We start from the raw sequence: 11,788 nt of genomic DNA, 5'->3' as shown, positions 1-11,788 counted from the left end.
TGGTATTTCTGTCTGGCTGCAGTGACACCTACTGATGGCAGAACCATTGAATTGGAGGTGAGGATGGACAGCCCAGTTCTCGAATTTTCACAGTGTTTCAGAGAGAGAGAATAACCCACAAGGAATCCATTGGCCACAGGCATCACAGTCATTCCTAAAGCTTTGTTTTTCTCCACTGTTAATCTAGAATTGACATTCTCCTCACTCAGCAAAGGCAAATTAAGGGAGCGGACTTGAAGGCAAGAGCTGAGGAAGGTATGGCCAGTTCCCTTCTTATTTCATACTCACCTATCTCTACTCTTATTTCCAATATGTTTTTGTAATAGCAACCACTTTCCCACCCCGAGTTCACTGCAAACATTTCAAAAGGCAGCCGGTTATCTGCTCTCCCTCCTCTCACACACTTTAGCCCACATAATACTATCATTAGCAAAGAGTGCAGCTCTGGTTGCAACCTAAACCACAACACAATTAACAAAATAATTGCTCGAAGTGACACTGCATTCTGCTTATAGTTGAGTGGTTTTAAAAATATAATGTTGATTTCCCCTCTTGGAACATCTGTGACCCATTCACAGGGCTGCTAGGCAAAAGCAAGATTATTGCTGTAAAGCCAATACCACCTCCCATTCTGCTTCACAGACAAACACACGTGCTTCCTTCCTCCCTCCCTCTAATACACTAACACACACACCTTTTTCTTTTTACCTTTCTGACTTTGGAAAAATGACAGAGAAGTATCTTAATTTAAGGCAGTGACTCCCAAGGTGCTCATTTTCACCCTGCTCTGGCACAAGATGCCTGCAGTCATTTCTTTTTTTCTTTTCTGGTGCAACATGTGGTATCACCAAGAACAGTTTTTTCAAATTTTTATGTTATTTAAGCAATACATTTTCTCTATTTTATTTTCCATTTCCTTTACTCTTTAGAGCGCAAAGGAGAGCCGTTCATAGCTTTCTCTACACAGCATGAGTCTTTTTCACTTGCTTTTGGCTCTGGGTCAAATATTCATGCATTATTAGTGTAAAATCTTTGCAAGGCAAAAAGCCACTCTGCTGGGAAACCAGCACACTGAAAAGCACGTTTCTTGCGCTAGTAATTAACTGTAATACTGCAGAGGAGTTCAAACAAAGGTGTAAACAAAACATGAAAATTTACAGCACCGTCTTTTCACCTGAAATATGAGAACTGTCTGCACGTATATCTTTACTTATAGAAGATACACAGCAGTTAAAAGCTGGAGGAAAAAAAAAAAAAAAAAGGAGGAGCACTAAACATAATTTAAACAAGTAATAAGAACTTAATTTGCCCAAACTGTCAGAAGTACTGCCGACGTTGCTGCACATGACAAAACTCATCACTTCATCACGATTGCCTCAGAACAATATGACTTAGCTTTGAATAGCTGTCCTTAAAATCTGGCAATAGAAAACAAGTGCAAGGCACCCATTAACACAATCTCAAAAAGTTAAAAGGAAAAGGAGCTGTGCTCCAGGAACCAATTACAATGTTTGCTACTCGCTAGTGCCACCACATGGAGTGATATTTGAATATAATTCAAGCGTTATAGAACCAGAGAACAGTCTGTAAATAATACACTGTATACCTTACTTCAGTGAGACAACAGAGAAAAATATATAATCTCTTCTCTACTGTGCAAAGCTTAGACTGCATCCTCGTGAAAGTGGAGATGTCCCATTTCTAAGAGCATGAATGCACTGTAGTAAAAGCAGAACAGTCAAACTGCTTTACTCCTCCAATAAAAGAAAGAACCATTTGGTAAAAGGATGCATTACACATTTTCTATTTAAATCAGTTTATAAGAAACAGATGTTAAGTTTCCTTTGGTAAGAAAAAAAAAAGGGGTTATAAATGAATTAAAGTGACTTCTCAGTGGTTCTTCTACTTTTCTTTGTTCCTTTAAAACTTCATGTCAAAAGTGAAGCAAACTGAAATACAAGGTGCTATAATAAGCTAGAATAAGAAGGGCAAAATAAGTTTAACTGCAAATGCCATAAGACATGCCAAAGCATCCTGTGCTATAGCATAAGAATTAAATATGTGCAATGCAAATACTTATTAAAATAAAGGATTGTCAAACATGAAATACCTACTGTATTTCCTTATGCTGGGAAATGCAGAAGAGGGACAGACAAAACAATCGTGCAACAAACCTGCTGTGCTGTAATTTCAGCTTCCTGTTCGGCTGAAGACACAGTACAAGCTGGCTGCAGCACTTGTATGTAATAGGTTTACACGACAACACTGACCTAGGCTACGAAGACTTAACTACATACAAGACAATCAGCCAGCTCTAAGCTTTCTTTGTATTTCTTCTTAGCATTTCCTATATGTAAAAGTTGTTGGGGTTTTTAATTTTTTTGTGCCTCATATTACTAACGTCTTTAAAAATGCTTTAATTAAATATCAGCCTCCATGGTCTCAGGACAGCGTTTCACACTCAGCCATTTCAGTGCGGCGGGCTCAGGCTCTGTGAGGGAATGCTGTCTCCCACATGGCTCCACTGAACTCATCCTTAACGATCTACTCCCGCTTACCTAACTTCAACACTATTTTTCCTGAGACTGCATTAATGAATCCAATAAATAAAGCATTGTATCACCCATGCAGTATAGACATTAATTTTAGAACAAAACATTAATCAATTTAAATTTATGTACTAATGCAGACACAATCAATTTGAACTTCTTATGACAATTAACAAAGCTTTTGCTACATCCGTAAAACACACTGACCCATCAATTATAGTTTGCATCAAACTAATGCTAATGGTACTTCCTTCTTCCTTAGGCTGTCAGCAGCCTACCTGATTGGTCAACTTCAATGCAGCAGATCAATTAATATAAATTATACATGCACGAAAAGATGGGTTAATATCATAAGTTCATTTAATTAATTGTGTTTGATTAAATGAGGTACTTTCATTAGCCCTCTTAGCTGTGAACCATATATACATCATAATCCTTTTACAAGCTCAGCCATCCAGACACAGACCTGACATTGGGAGCATATTCAAATTACCAGCCGCAGCCATGCAAACCTCCCTGCATAATTAACAACTAAACGAGCTGCAGTCACTTAAGCTGAAAAGAAAACTGTTCACATCAACCTCTCTGATACTGTTTAAATTGAAGATGTCATGGGTAAAACAAAGGTGAACAGACAATGGTAATTAAAAATTAAAAAGGACAAGGGGGATTTGCTACTAATGGAAGCAAAGTGAAAAGAGGGCTAAAGGCCTGGTTCTTAAAAAAAAAAAGAAAAAGGAAAAGGAAAAAGGATGCTGGTGTGCTGGTATTCGGTGATTCTGCTCTTACTCTTGTAAGAGTGAGCCAGCATAAGCAGAGTATGTTAGGCTTCAGAAGTAAAATGATAGCTTAGTAGTGAGACCATCATTATAGCTGGGTGAGTTTATAAAGAAACACTACCTTAACAACAAGTGAAATCTTAATAAAGGAACAGCTAGCACTTTAGCTTTGCCCCATATGGGAAACAAGCTATTTCTAAGAAACACTCCATTTTCCTGAACTTAAAGAGAAGTCTAAAGAGCAGTTAAGACATGCCTCCTTAGCTCACCTACCTGCTGTTCAAAGAATTCTTTGCTATGAACCTTTCTAGAAGTAACTTATCTGAGTCCCAACATGAAAAAATACATAAATATGAAGGAAATTTTTCTCTCTTCCTTAGTTCAATGCCTGCTTTTTCAGGTACAGTTTCAATTCACAGCTATGCTCTAGATACAGCAAATGCTCAAGATACAGTGAGAACGTAAGCATGAGTATGAAACCTCAGAAGAACTTGCTGACTACAAGTCAGCTGCTGTGTAACAAAAATATTGGTATGATATTTTGATGGCATTCCACGTGTTAAATACAAAAGAAGCATACGACAAAAGACAACAAGCATCCAGGGCTTCCAGCTGTTAGTTCATTATCTCCAGTAAAAATGTATATTTATTACTATTATATTCCAAGCAAAAATGCACAGGTATGATTTTTCCAACCAGCAGCATATTATAAATATGTTACAATTTTCTCAGTAATTTCAATATAAGCAATTAGTTATTGCAAATCATACTGTAGGCACAATTCAAAGAAGCCATTAAGATATTAGGTCATCCCATTATGCAATAAAAAAAGTCATATTTTGGGATCCTCAACCTTCTTCCAAAGTTAATTTCAGCATCTATCATTCAATAGAAACCTCATTACAGTGGAATTCCTTTGAATTCACAAAAAGCATTAGAAAACTCTCTGCTCAACGAATGGTACCCTACGTAATAAAGTGTAAGGGCACTTTCTGGTGGAACAGTGTCAGGGGAGGGAGATGACAGAAAGACAAAGAAACTGCAGGGTAATGTTGACTAGCCATGACTTCTAAATGACATGAGTTAATTTGTGTTAGCTGTCCTGGAAACTCACAGGAACTTATTGCTTAATGTCAGAGTCATGCAAGTCATCTGATTCTTCAGCGCAATGATGCTGCATACAGGGATAGTCCACTGCAAGACCTCTGCTGTACATGGACCTGTTACATAAATGACCTTTAAGCATTTATTTTGACCACAAGTCCTCACATGAAAAAAATCTTACTCTGGTCACAGTAAACCAAACTATTACCTTACAATAAATGAAAGCCAGCAGTTTCTGTGACAGTTCAGCATTTTGGTAACCAGACACATTCCATGATTCCCATTTGAAATTGTTGTAATGCAAGATTATGACTTACTCTTGTGATGTCATAGCATCATAAAATCATAGAATAGTTAGGGTTGGAAAGGGCCTTAAGATCATCTAGTTCCAGCCCCCCTGCCATGGGCAGGGACACCACACACTAAACCATGTCACCCAAGACTCTGTCCAGCCTGGCCTTGAACACTGCCAGGGATGGATGTCCTCTATTTATAATCTTCTGCTCTGTCATAATTTGCAGTGCTATGATGGGTTAATATCTCCAAATTCCAGCAGGTACTTTATTGCATACATCTGTCTTTAAGCCTGTATATACTTCCAATATATATTAATAAATTTACTTTATTCATTTGCTTAAGTAGAGGGTGTAATTGCATAGTTTGTCTGGGGAATTGTAGCCCACAGTTCCTCATGCTCACAAAAGCAAGCATAATTAGAACTAGATCTCTTACTAGTCTGCTTTTTCAGGCCATGTTTCTGTTTGTTTTCTTCAGTGGAGAAGTTGTGAACCCAAACTTCCCTAATTTTTATGTTGGTGATGTTCCCATTCTGGGACACAGGTGTGGAACTGAGAAATGAACTGCAAATGGTTTCAGGAGGAGAAAGGAGAAAAGCAGTCTGAGCACAGTGACTATCAAATAGTATAGCAAAATATCCCTGCAATCATGGTCTAATGTCAATAATTTCAGGACTAATCCAAACAGATGCTTAATTCATGTAATGACAACCTATGTCTGGTTATAGTTAGCCTTCTCTCTCATACACATTTGTTTTCAAAATGTAACCTTTAAGAATTCAATTCTTGGAGTTTAACTAATCTGCTTTCTCTACTAAAGCATGAATAATATGCCTAAGTATTGCTAATTCAGCACTGAAAAATAAATTACACTTTAAGCCAAACAATTAACCCACAACTTCAAAATGCGTCTATGTTTCAATGAATGTTGCAAGGAGAAATAATGAGGCTGCCCCCTCTGCTGCCCTCATCTTAAAAATCTATGAAAATTTCATAGGATCAAGTAATATTAAATCAAGTTGCTGCTGATTCAAAACTCCATCCAATAGTTCATCATAAAACAGCCTTACTCCAAGATTTAAAATTATTCAATAATGGCTCTTCTTGAGATATTCCCACAGAACATGTACCACACACTCGCATCTGCACAACTTGTGTCAAAAGCCATAGGTTACTTCCTTAGGGAAATATACTACAATCCAATATAAGCTGTTCAGAATTTGGTGCTAATCTTACATTTTTTTCTACTGAAAACTTTTAAGCTACCTTTGATAAAAAGAGTCCAGTAGGTTCAAATCTTCTACTTCTACTTCAGGTGTTAGTGAGGTCATGAACAAGTGCAGAAGAAATAGTCGGTCCAGAATTTACATTTAATCCGAAGAGAAAGTTTTTTGGTACATTTTTTTTTTTCCAGGCATCAGATCATCTTTACCTTAAACCTCTGTGACTCTATTAGTGCACATTACAGTCTTCATGGTTTAAAAGCACGGTATGTTTTCTTCATTTTATTGATACTGTTTTAGATTAGATTTTTGTCCTCTCAAAAATATTTCAACACAGTCTCACATATTTACAGGCATTTAAAATTAAACTATCTAGAAAATATAACACAAGGCAAATAAAAAATTAAATTCACAGACCACTGGAGCATATCCAACATATTCTATCAGCCGAGTGACTTCCACTTCAATGTACAGTTCATGTTTTGTCTACTTGTTTCTTAACTTTATCCACAATTTTGCTGTATTATCAGGGAATATTAGATAACCTTCCGAGTTGCTATTATATCCTTATAGTTGAAAAAAAATACCCAAAACAACAACAAAACCCCCCCAGCAGTTACAATCAACCACTGACTGTCTTCCAAATTTATTTTATAATATCTTTTAACACATACTCCTCATGCTAAAATAGTTTTTAACAATATTAATTGCATTGACATGTTCAAAACACCATATTTTGTGTTTGCACAGACCTTCTTATGTTGCAGGTTTTGCCTTCAAAAAATTCTTCATAAAAATATTCCTTTTATATCTTTGAAGATTTTAAAACTAATTGGTATAATCAGCAACATATTTTCAACTATGAAAAATTTCATGTCATGCTACCTTTAATTCTTGTGAGCTATCCTCATGTGATAATGATATCCTAATGTGAGATCATTAAAACCTATGCAACTTCTTGCAAAACACACAAGCTTAAAAAGAGGAAAAGAAATTGTTTTAAATGGTCTTTATATAGTCACCCAGATATTTACCTTAGTGAACAGAACTTTATTGATGCTTAAAGTAAAGGAGATCCTGAATCCATGTGCTAGATATTTAGTGTCAAGTGCCATACTATCATAATCTCAAACAGCACAACAGAAATCACAGAGAGTACATCAGTTCACAGCAATTCAAAATTCAGACCTCATATACAAATGCACATAGAGCCATAGAAGCATTTCATAGAATCATAGAATAATTAGAGTGGAAAGGACCTTAAGATCATCTAGTTCTAACCCTCTTGCCATGGCCAGGGACACCTCACACTAAATCATGTCATCCAAGGCTCTGTCCTTGAACACCACCAGGGATGGAGCATTCACAACTTACCTGGGCAACCCATTCCAGTGCCTCACTACCATTAAAGTAAAGAACTTCCTTAAATCCAGTCTAAATTTCCTCCATTTAAGCTTTAACCCATCTTCCCTTGTCCTGTCACTACAGTCCCTAACAAATAGTCCCTCCCCAGCATCCTTGTAGGCCCCCTTCAGATACTGGAAGGCTGCTATGAGGTCTCCACAGAGCCTCCTCTTCTCCAAGCTGAACAGCCCCAACTTCCTCAGCCTGTCTTCATACGGGAGGTGCTCCAGCCCCTGATCATCCTCGTGGCCCTCTTCTGGACTTGTTCCAACAGTTCCATTCCTTTTTATATTGAGGACACCAGAACTGCACCCAATACTCCAAGTGAGGTCTCACAAGAGCAGGGCAGAGGGGCAGGATCACCTCCTTCAGCCTGCTGGTCACGCTTCTTTTGATGCAGCCCAGGATACGGTTAGCTTTCTGGGCTGCAAGTGCACACTGAAGCTGGCTCATGTTCAGTTTCTCATTGACCAACACCCCCAGGTCCTTCTCTGCACGGCTGCTCTGAATCTCTTCTCCACCCAACCTGTAGCTGTGCCTGGGATTGCTCCGACCCAGATGTAGGACCTTGCACTTGGCATGGTTAAACTTCATGAGGTTGGCATCAGCCCACCTCACAAGCGTGTCAAGGTCCCTCTGGATGGCATTCCTTCCCTCCAGCGTATCAACCAAAGCACACAGCTTGGTGTCATCGGCAAACTTGCTGAGGGCACACTCAATCCCACTGTCCATGTCAGCAACAAAGATGTTGAACAAGACTGCTCCCAACACAGATCCCTGGGGGACACCACTCGTTACTGGTCTCCAGCTGGACATTGAGGCATTGAGACTCGTAAGATTATTGAGTCCAACAGCAAACCTAATGTTAAGTCATTTAAGGCTCAAAATACCTGTTTAGAAACAAGTCAAGTAATGAGATTCTTCCTTCATTGAATCAGAGGCTTTTTATATATTTAAACCAAAATCAGACTACTACCATTACTTCCAAGCCTGGAAGAACTGGTGTGTTATACAGAATTCACTGAAGTGTGCTTTTCTTTCAAGCTTTGCAAGTAATAGCAGTGCTCCAATTTTTGTATTAAATACGTAGAAAAAAGTCTTGATTTTTAAACCATAAAGAGAACTGAAAGTTCTTTATAGTGAGGAACAAATTCTTTCAATTGATTTTAAAGGCCATTTTTGGTCTCAGGATTGGCAGTGTGGGAGGAAAAGAGAAAAGGTGAAGGAGAGCAACTGTCTCTCTTTAAAAAATCATTAAATTCATTGTAAGAAACAAATCTGACAGAAGAAATAGAAAACCCGAAACTTTGCATTATTCTCTTTTTTGACAAGTGAACCTTTTTCCATTTTTAGTTAGGTTTACATGTCTTGTCAAGAATCACTGTTAACACTGACAGCTTTATTATTTCTAAATTTCTTTTGCTGTTATTGGAAACACTATTTGCACCACATAGGCTAACGTAATTATAACACAATGATAGGGGTGAAGAGAGCAGTATTTATGTTGTTATATGTTAAGAATGAAACTTGGCAGGGCAAACACTGCATTTTGCAAGTGCATGTATGCATGTACTGGAAGAGGACCACATTTTCCTCTCAGTGGCAACAGTTTGCAAAGCATTAAATTCACAGTCAAAAAATTTGGGGCCATAATTAAAAAAAAGCACAAAAACGTACATATTGCCTGTTTCAGTAAAACCTGTCTACGCTAAACTCTTTTAAAACTGTTTAACATTGAACTTGTTCTCTGTTCACAGAAAATACTTATTGGATTATAGAAAATAAATTACATATAAATGAAAGCTTCACCTCCCACATACAAATACATGCAGATAGATGCTTTGCATTCTTAAATGTGTATTTCAATAACACTGTTCGGTGAGAACATCCATTATAATATTTACCAAGGAAAACCACTACTGAATTGTAACTGCCCTTCTACAGGGATTGAGAAATTTATTTTATGAATTTTAAAACCCAGGTACACAGGCAATACTAATTTTTGTCCTATTAAAAAACAAAACAAAACAAAACAACAAAATCCACAGCAATATTTTGTTATCTGGATGTTATCTAACTTCAGACCAGCAATCTGAGGGACCTAAACATAAAGCTACCAGCAGTTGACTCCTCCAGTCATTTACCAATATTTTTGTAAGTGTCCTGGCAGTAGCTTGACAGATGTATGTAAAGGTTTATAGTTCTTAATGGCTACTAGCATAAAAAAGCATACTAGTCTTCAGAAGTACTGGAAACTTAAATGAACACCGTATATCTGCAGTCATAATTCCAAAATTTTCCATGCTAAATCCCAAATTACATGAGAAGATTTACCATGATTCCATGTAATCTCTGAAATTATGACTAGAAGCAGTAACTGTGGCTTGGCTGAAAGCAGAAATCTAGTTATTAGAAAAACAGACTGGGAATACAGTACAAGGACTAGGATTAGCCCCAGTTTGCAGCAATCAGCATCTCCCAGGCTTCAAGCTCACACCAGCACAAGAAATGCCAAATTAAATTCAGTAGAAACAAAAGTAATTAAGTGACTGAGTAAGAAGAAAGAAGATCCCATGCCTTGGCCTCTCTATTGAACTACTCTGGTCTGGGACTTCTTGGATGGAGGTTGACTTTCCCTTTTTTTCGCAGACTTTCCTTTGCCCTGGGGCAAATCACTGATGGTCCCACATACCTAATTTTGAAACTGGGATAACTATCTGCTCCCGCACATCAAATCTGTGCTGCCAAATGCATACATTAATGTTAGGAAGGACCTACAACTCCAATGAGGAGACCAAAGGAATTTCGGTAAATATACTTGGACATAAATTCTACCATAGTAATGGAAGTTCAGATGCGTAGGATTTTGAAGCACCTGAACTGAAAGGAAATTTGCTGGCTCTTGCTAAAGAAGAAAACTGGGTCTAAACAATAATTTGTTTTTTCTGTATGTACTACAGAGAAGCATATTTACAGGCAGTAAAATCCAGTAAAATGGAAACGGAAAATATATGAAAGAAATTCCTGCCTCAGAGAGCTTGCCAGATTAGTACATAGGTGGTGTGGCAATGTAGAGGTATTACTTTGCCTTCTGAAAAGGGGATGTCCACTCTCCCAAAACAGCTGCCTTACTGCTGTTACTAGTTCCGGCATTAGCACCAGCAGTTACCTACTGCTAAAACTTTTAGCAGTAGACTTGCATGAAAAAGAGTTCTCTGTGATTAAATTCAGGTGCTGACAATATAAACTGGAAAATCTGCCCATACTTAACCTTACGTATTAAGTGGAATGATTTTAATCATGAACAGCCAAGAAATGATTAAAAATCATTCCTGTAGTGCTTGCACCTCCAACAACCAACCATCACTGACATCAGATGTCTAAGGCATTTTGTTCTAAGACATTTTTTAAAATGATGAGGTGTTGAAGATGACACTCATGGGGAGATTCTTGAACATTTCTCCACTGCCACACTTTATATGGTCTTGGCCCATGCAAGTGTCCCAGCTGGGTCCACATCCCTGTCTCTAGTTAGGCTGGATGGGAAGGCAAGGGATGAAGCTTCATTCTCACAGCTGGAACCACATTCAGCTTTCTGTGCTGAACAGCAGGAATTGAACTCTGAAGAAGGTGCCTTCAAACTCACCCTTACTGGGTATTCAGGCATCTTTCTCCAAAGAGCTGAAACCAGTCTGTCTTGAAGTCAGGAGTTAAAAGTCCATGATTTTTCAAAAATGAAGGAGTAGGGAACATTTCTCTGCCTGCAATATGAAGTCCCTGGAGATGACAAGAAAAAATTCATGCACTTACGCAAGATGCTCGGTTGAATCTTTATTTTGGATCCATCTCCCATTTCCTAGCAGACTATGCTACCTACCGACTGCAGGCTTTTCTGCAGTACATCTTTCTCCCAGTTCTCCCCCTCTCTCTTCATGGCATGCTTAAATGCACACGTAATCTTCCTCCCTAATACAAAGAGTAACTTTCTAGATCTGTTATTCATTGGGATGAGAAGGCTGGATGCCAATTTTGCTTCAATGATTATTTAATCTACCATTTTTAAATGGTCCCTGGAGGAGGGATTAGAGCGAGCACCTCTCCCTCCCAGCTGCCTGCCCTCATCACTGAGTCAGAGTTGTGTATTTGGGTAGATAAATGCCCTAATCATTAGGTCAAGTACTGAGATGCACTTTCTATGCAGCTTCTGGACTTTTAATGTAAACTACATGGACAGTTGTCCGAACCAGCAAGGCTGCCCTTCTCACTACATCGCAGATGTTCTTTGCATTTTTGTCACTTGGCCACAACAACAGAACAACCTCCTCTGCTCCACACAGTGTTAGATGTTCACCCTGAAAGGTAACACTCTTAGTGAATGAGCTGCTGGAAGGATAAGACACAGAAGGACTTCCGTCTCTCCCAGTCTGTGCAGA

The sequence above is a fragment of the Pezoporus flaviventris genome, unplaced genomic scaffold, assembly GCF_033815535.1.
Source record: "Pezoporus flaviventris isolate CSIRO_AGI_PZ_B2104156 unplaced genomic scaffold, CSIRO_AGI_Pfla_v1 ptg000007l, whole genome shotgun sequence".
Lineage (NCBI taxonomy): Eukaryota > Metazoa > Chordata > Aves > Psittaciformes > Psittacidae > Pezoporus > Pezoporus flaviventris.
This window is presented reverse-complemented; position numbering follows the sequence as displayed.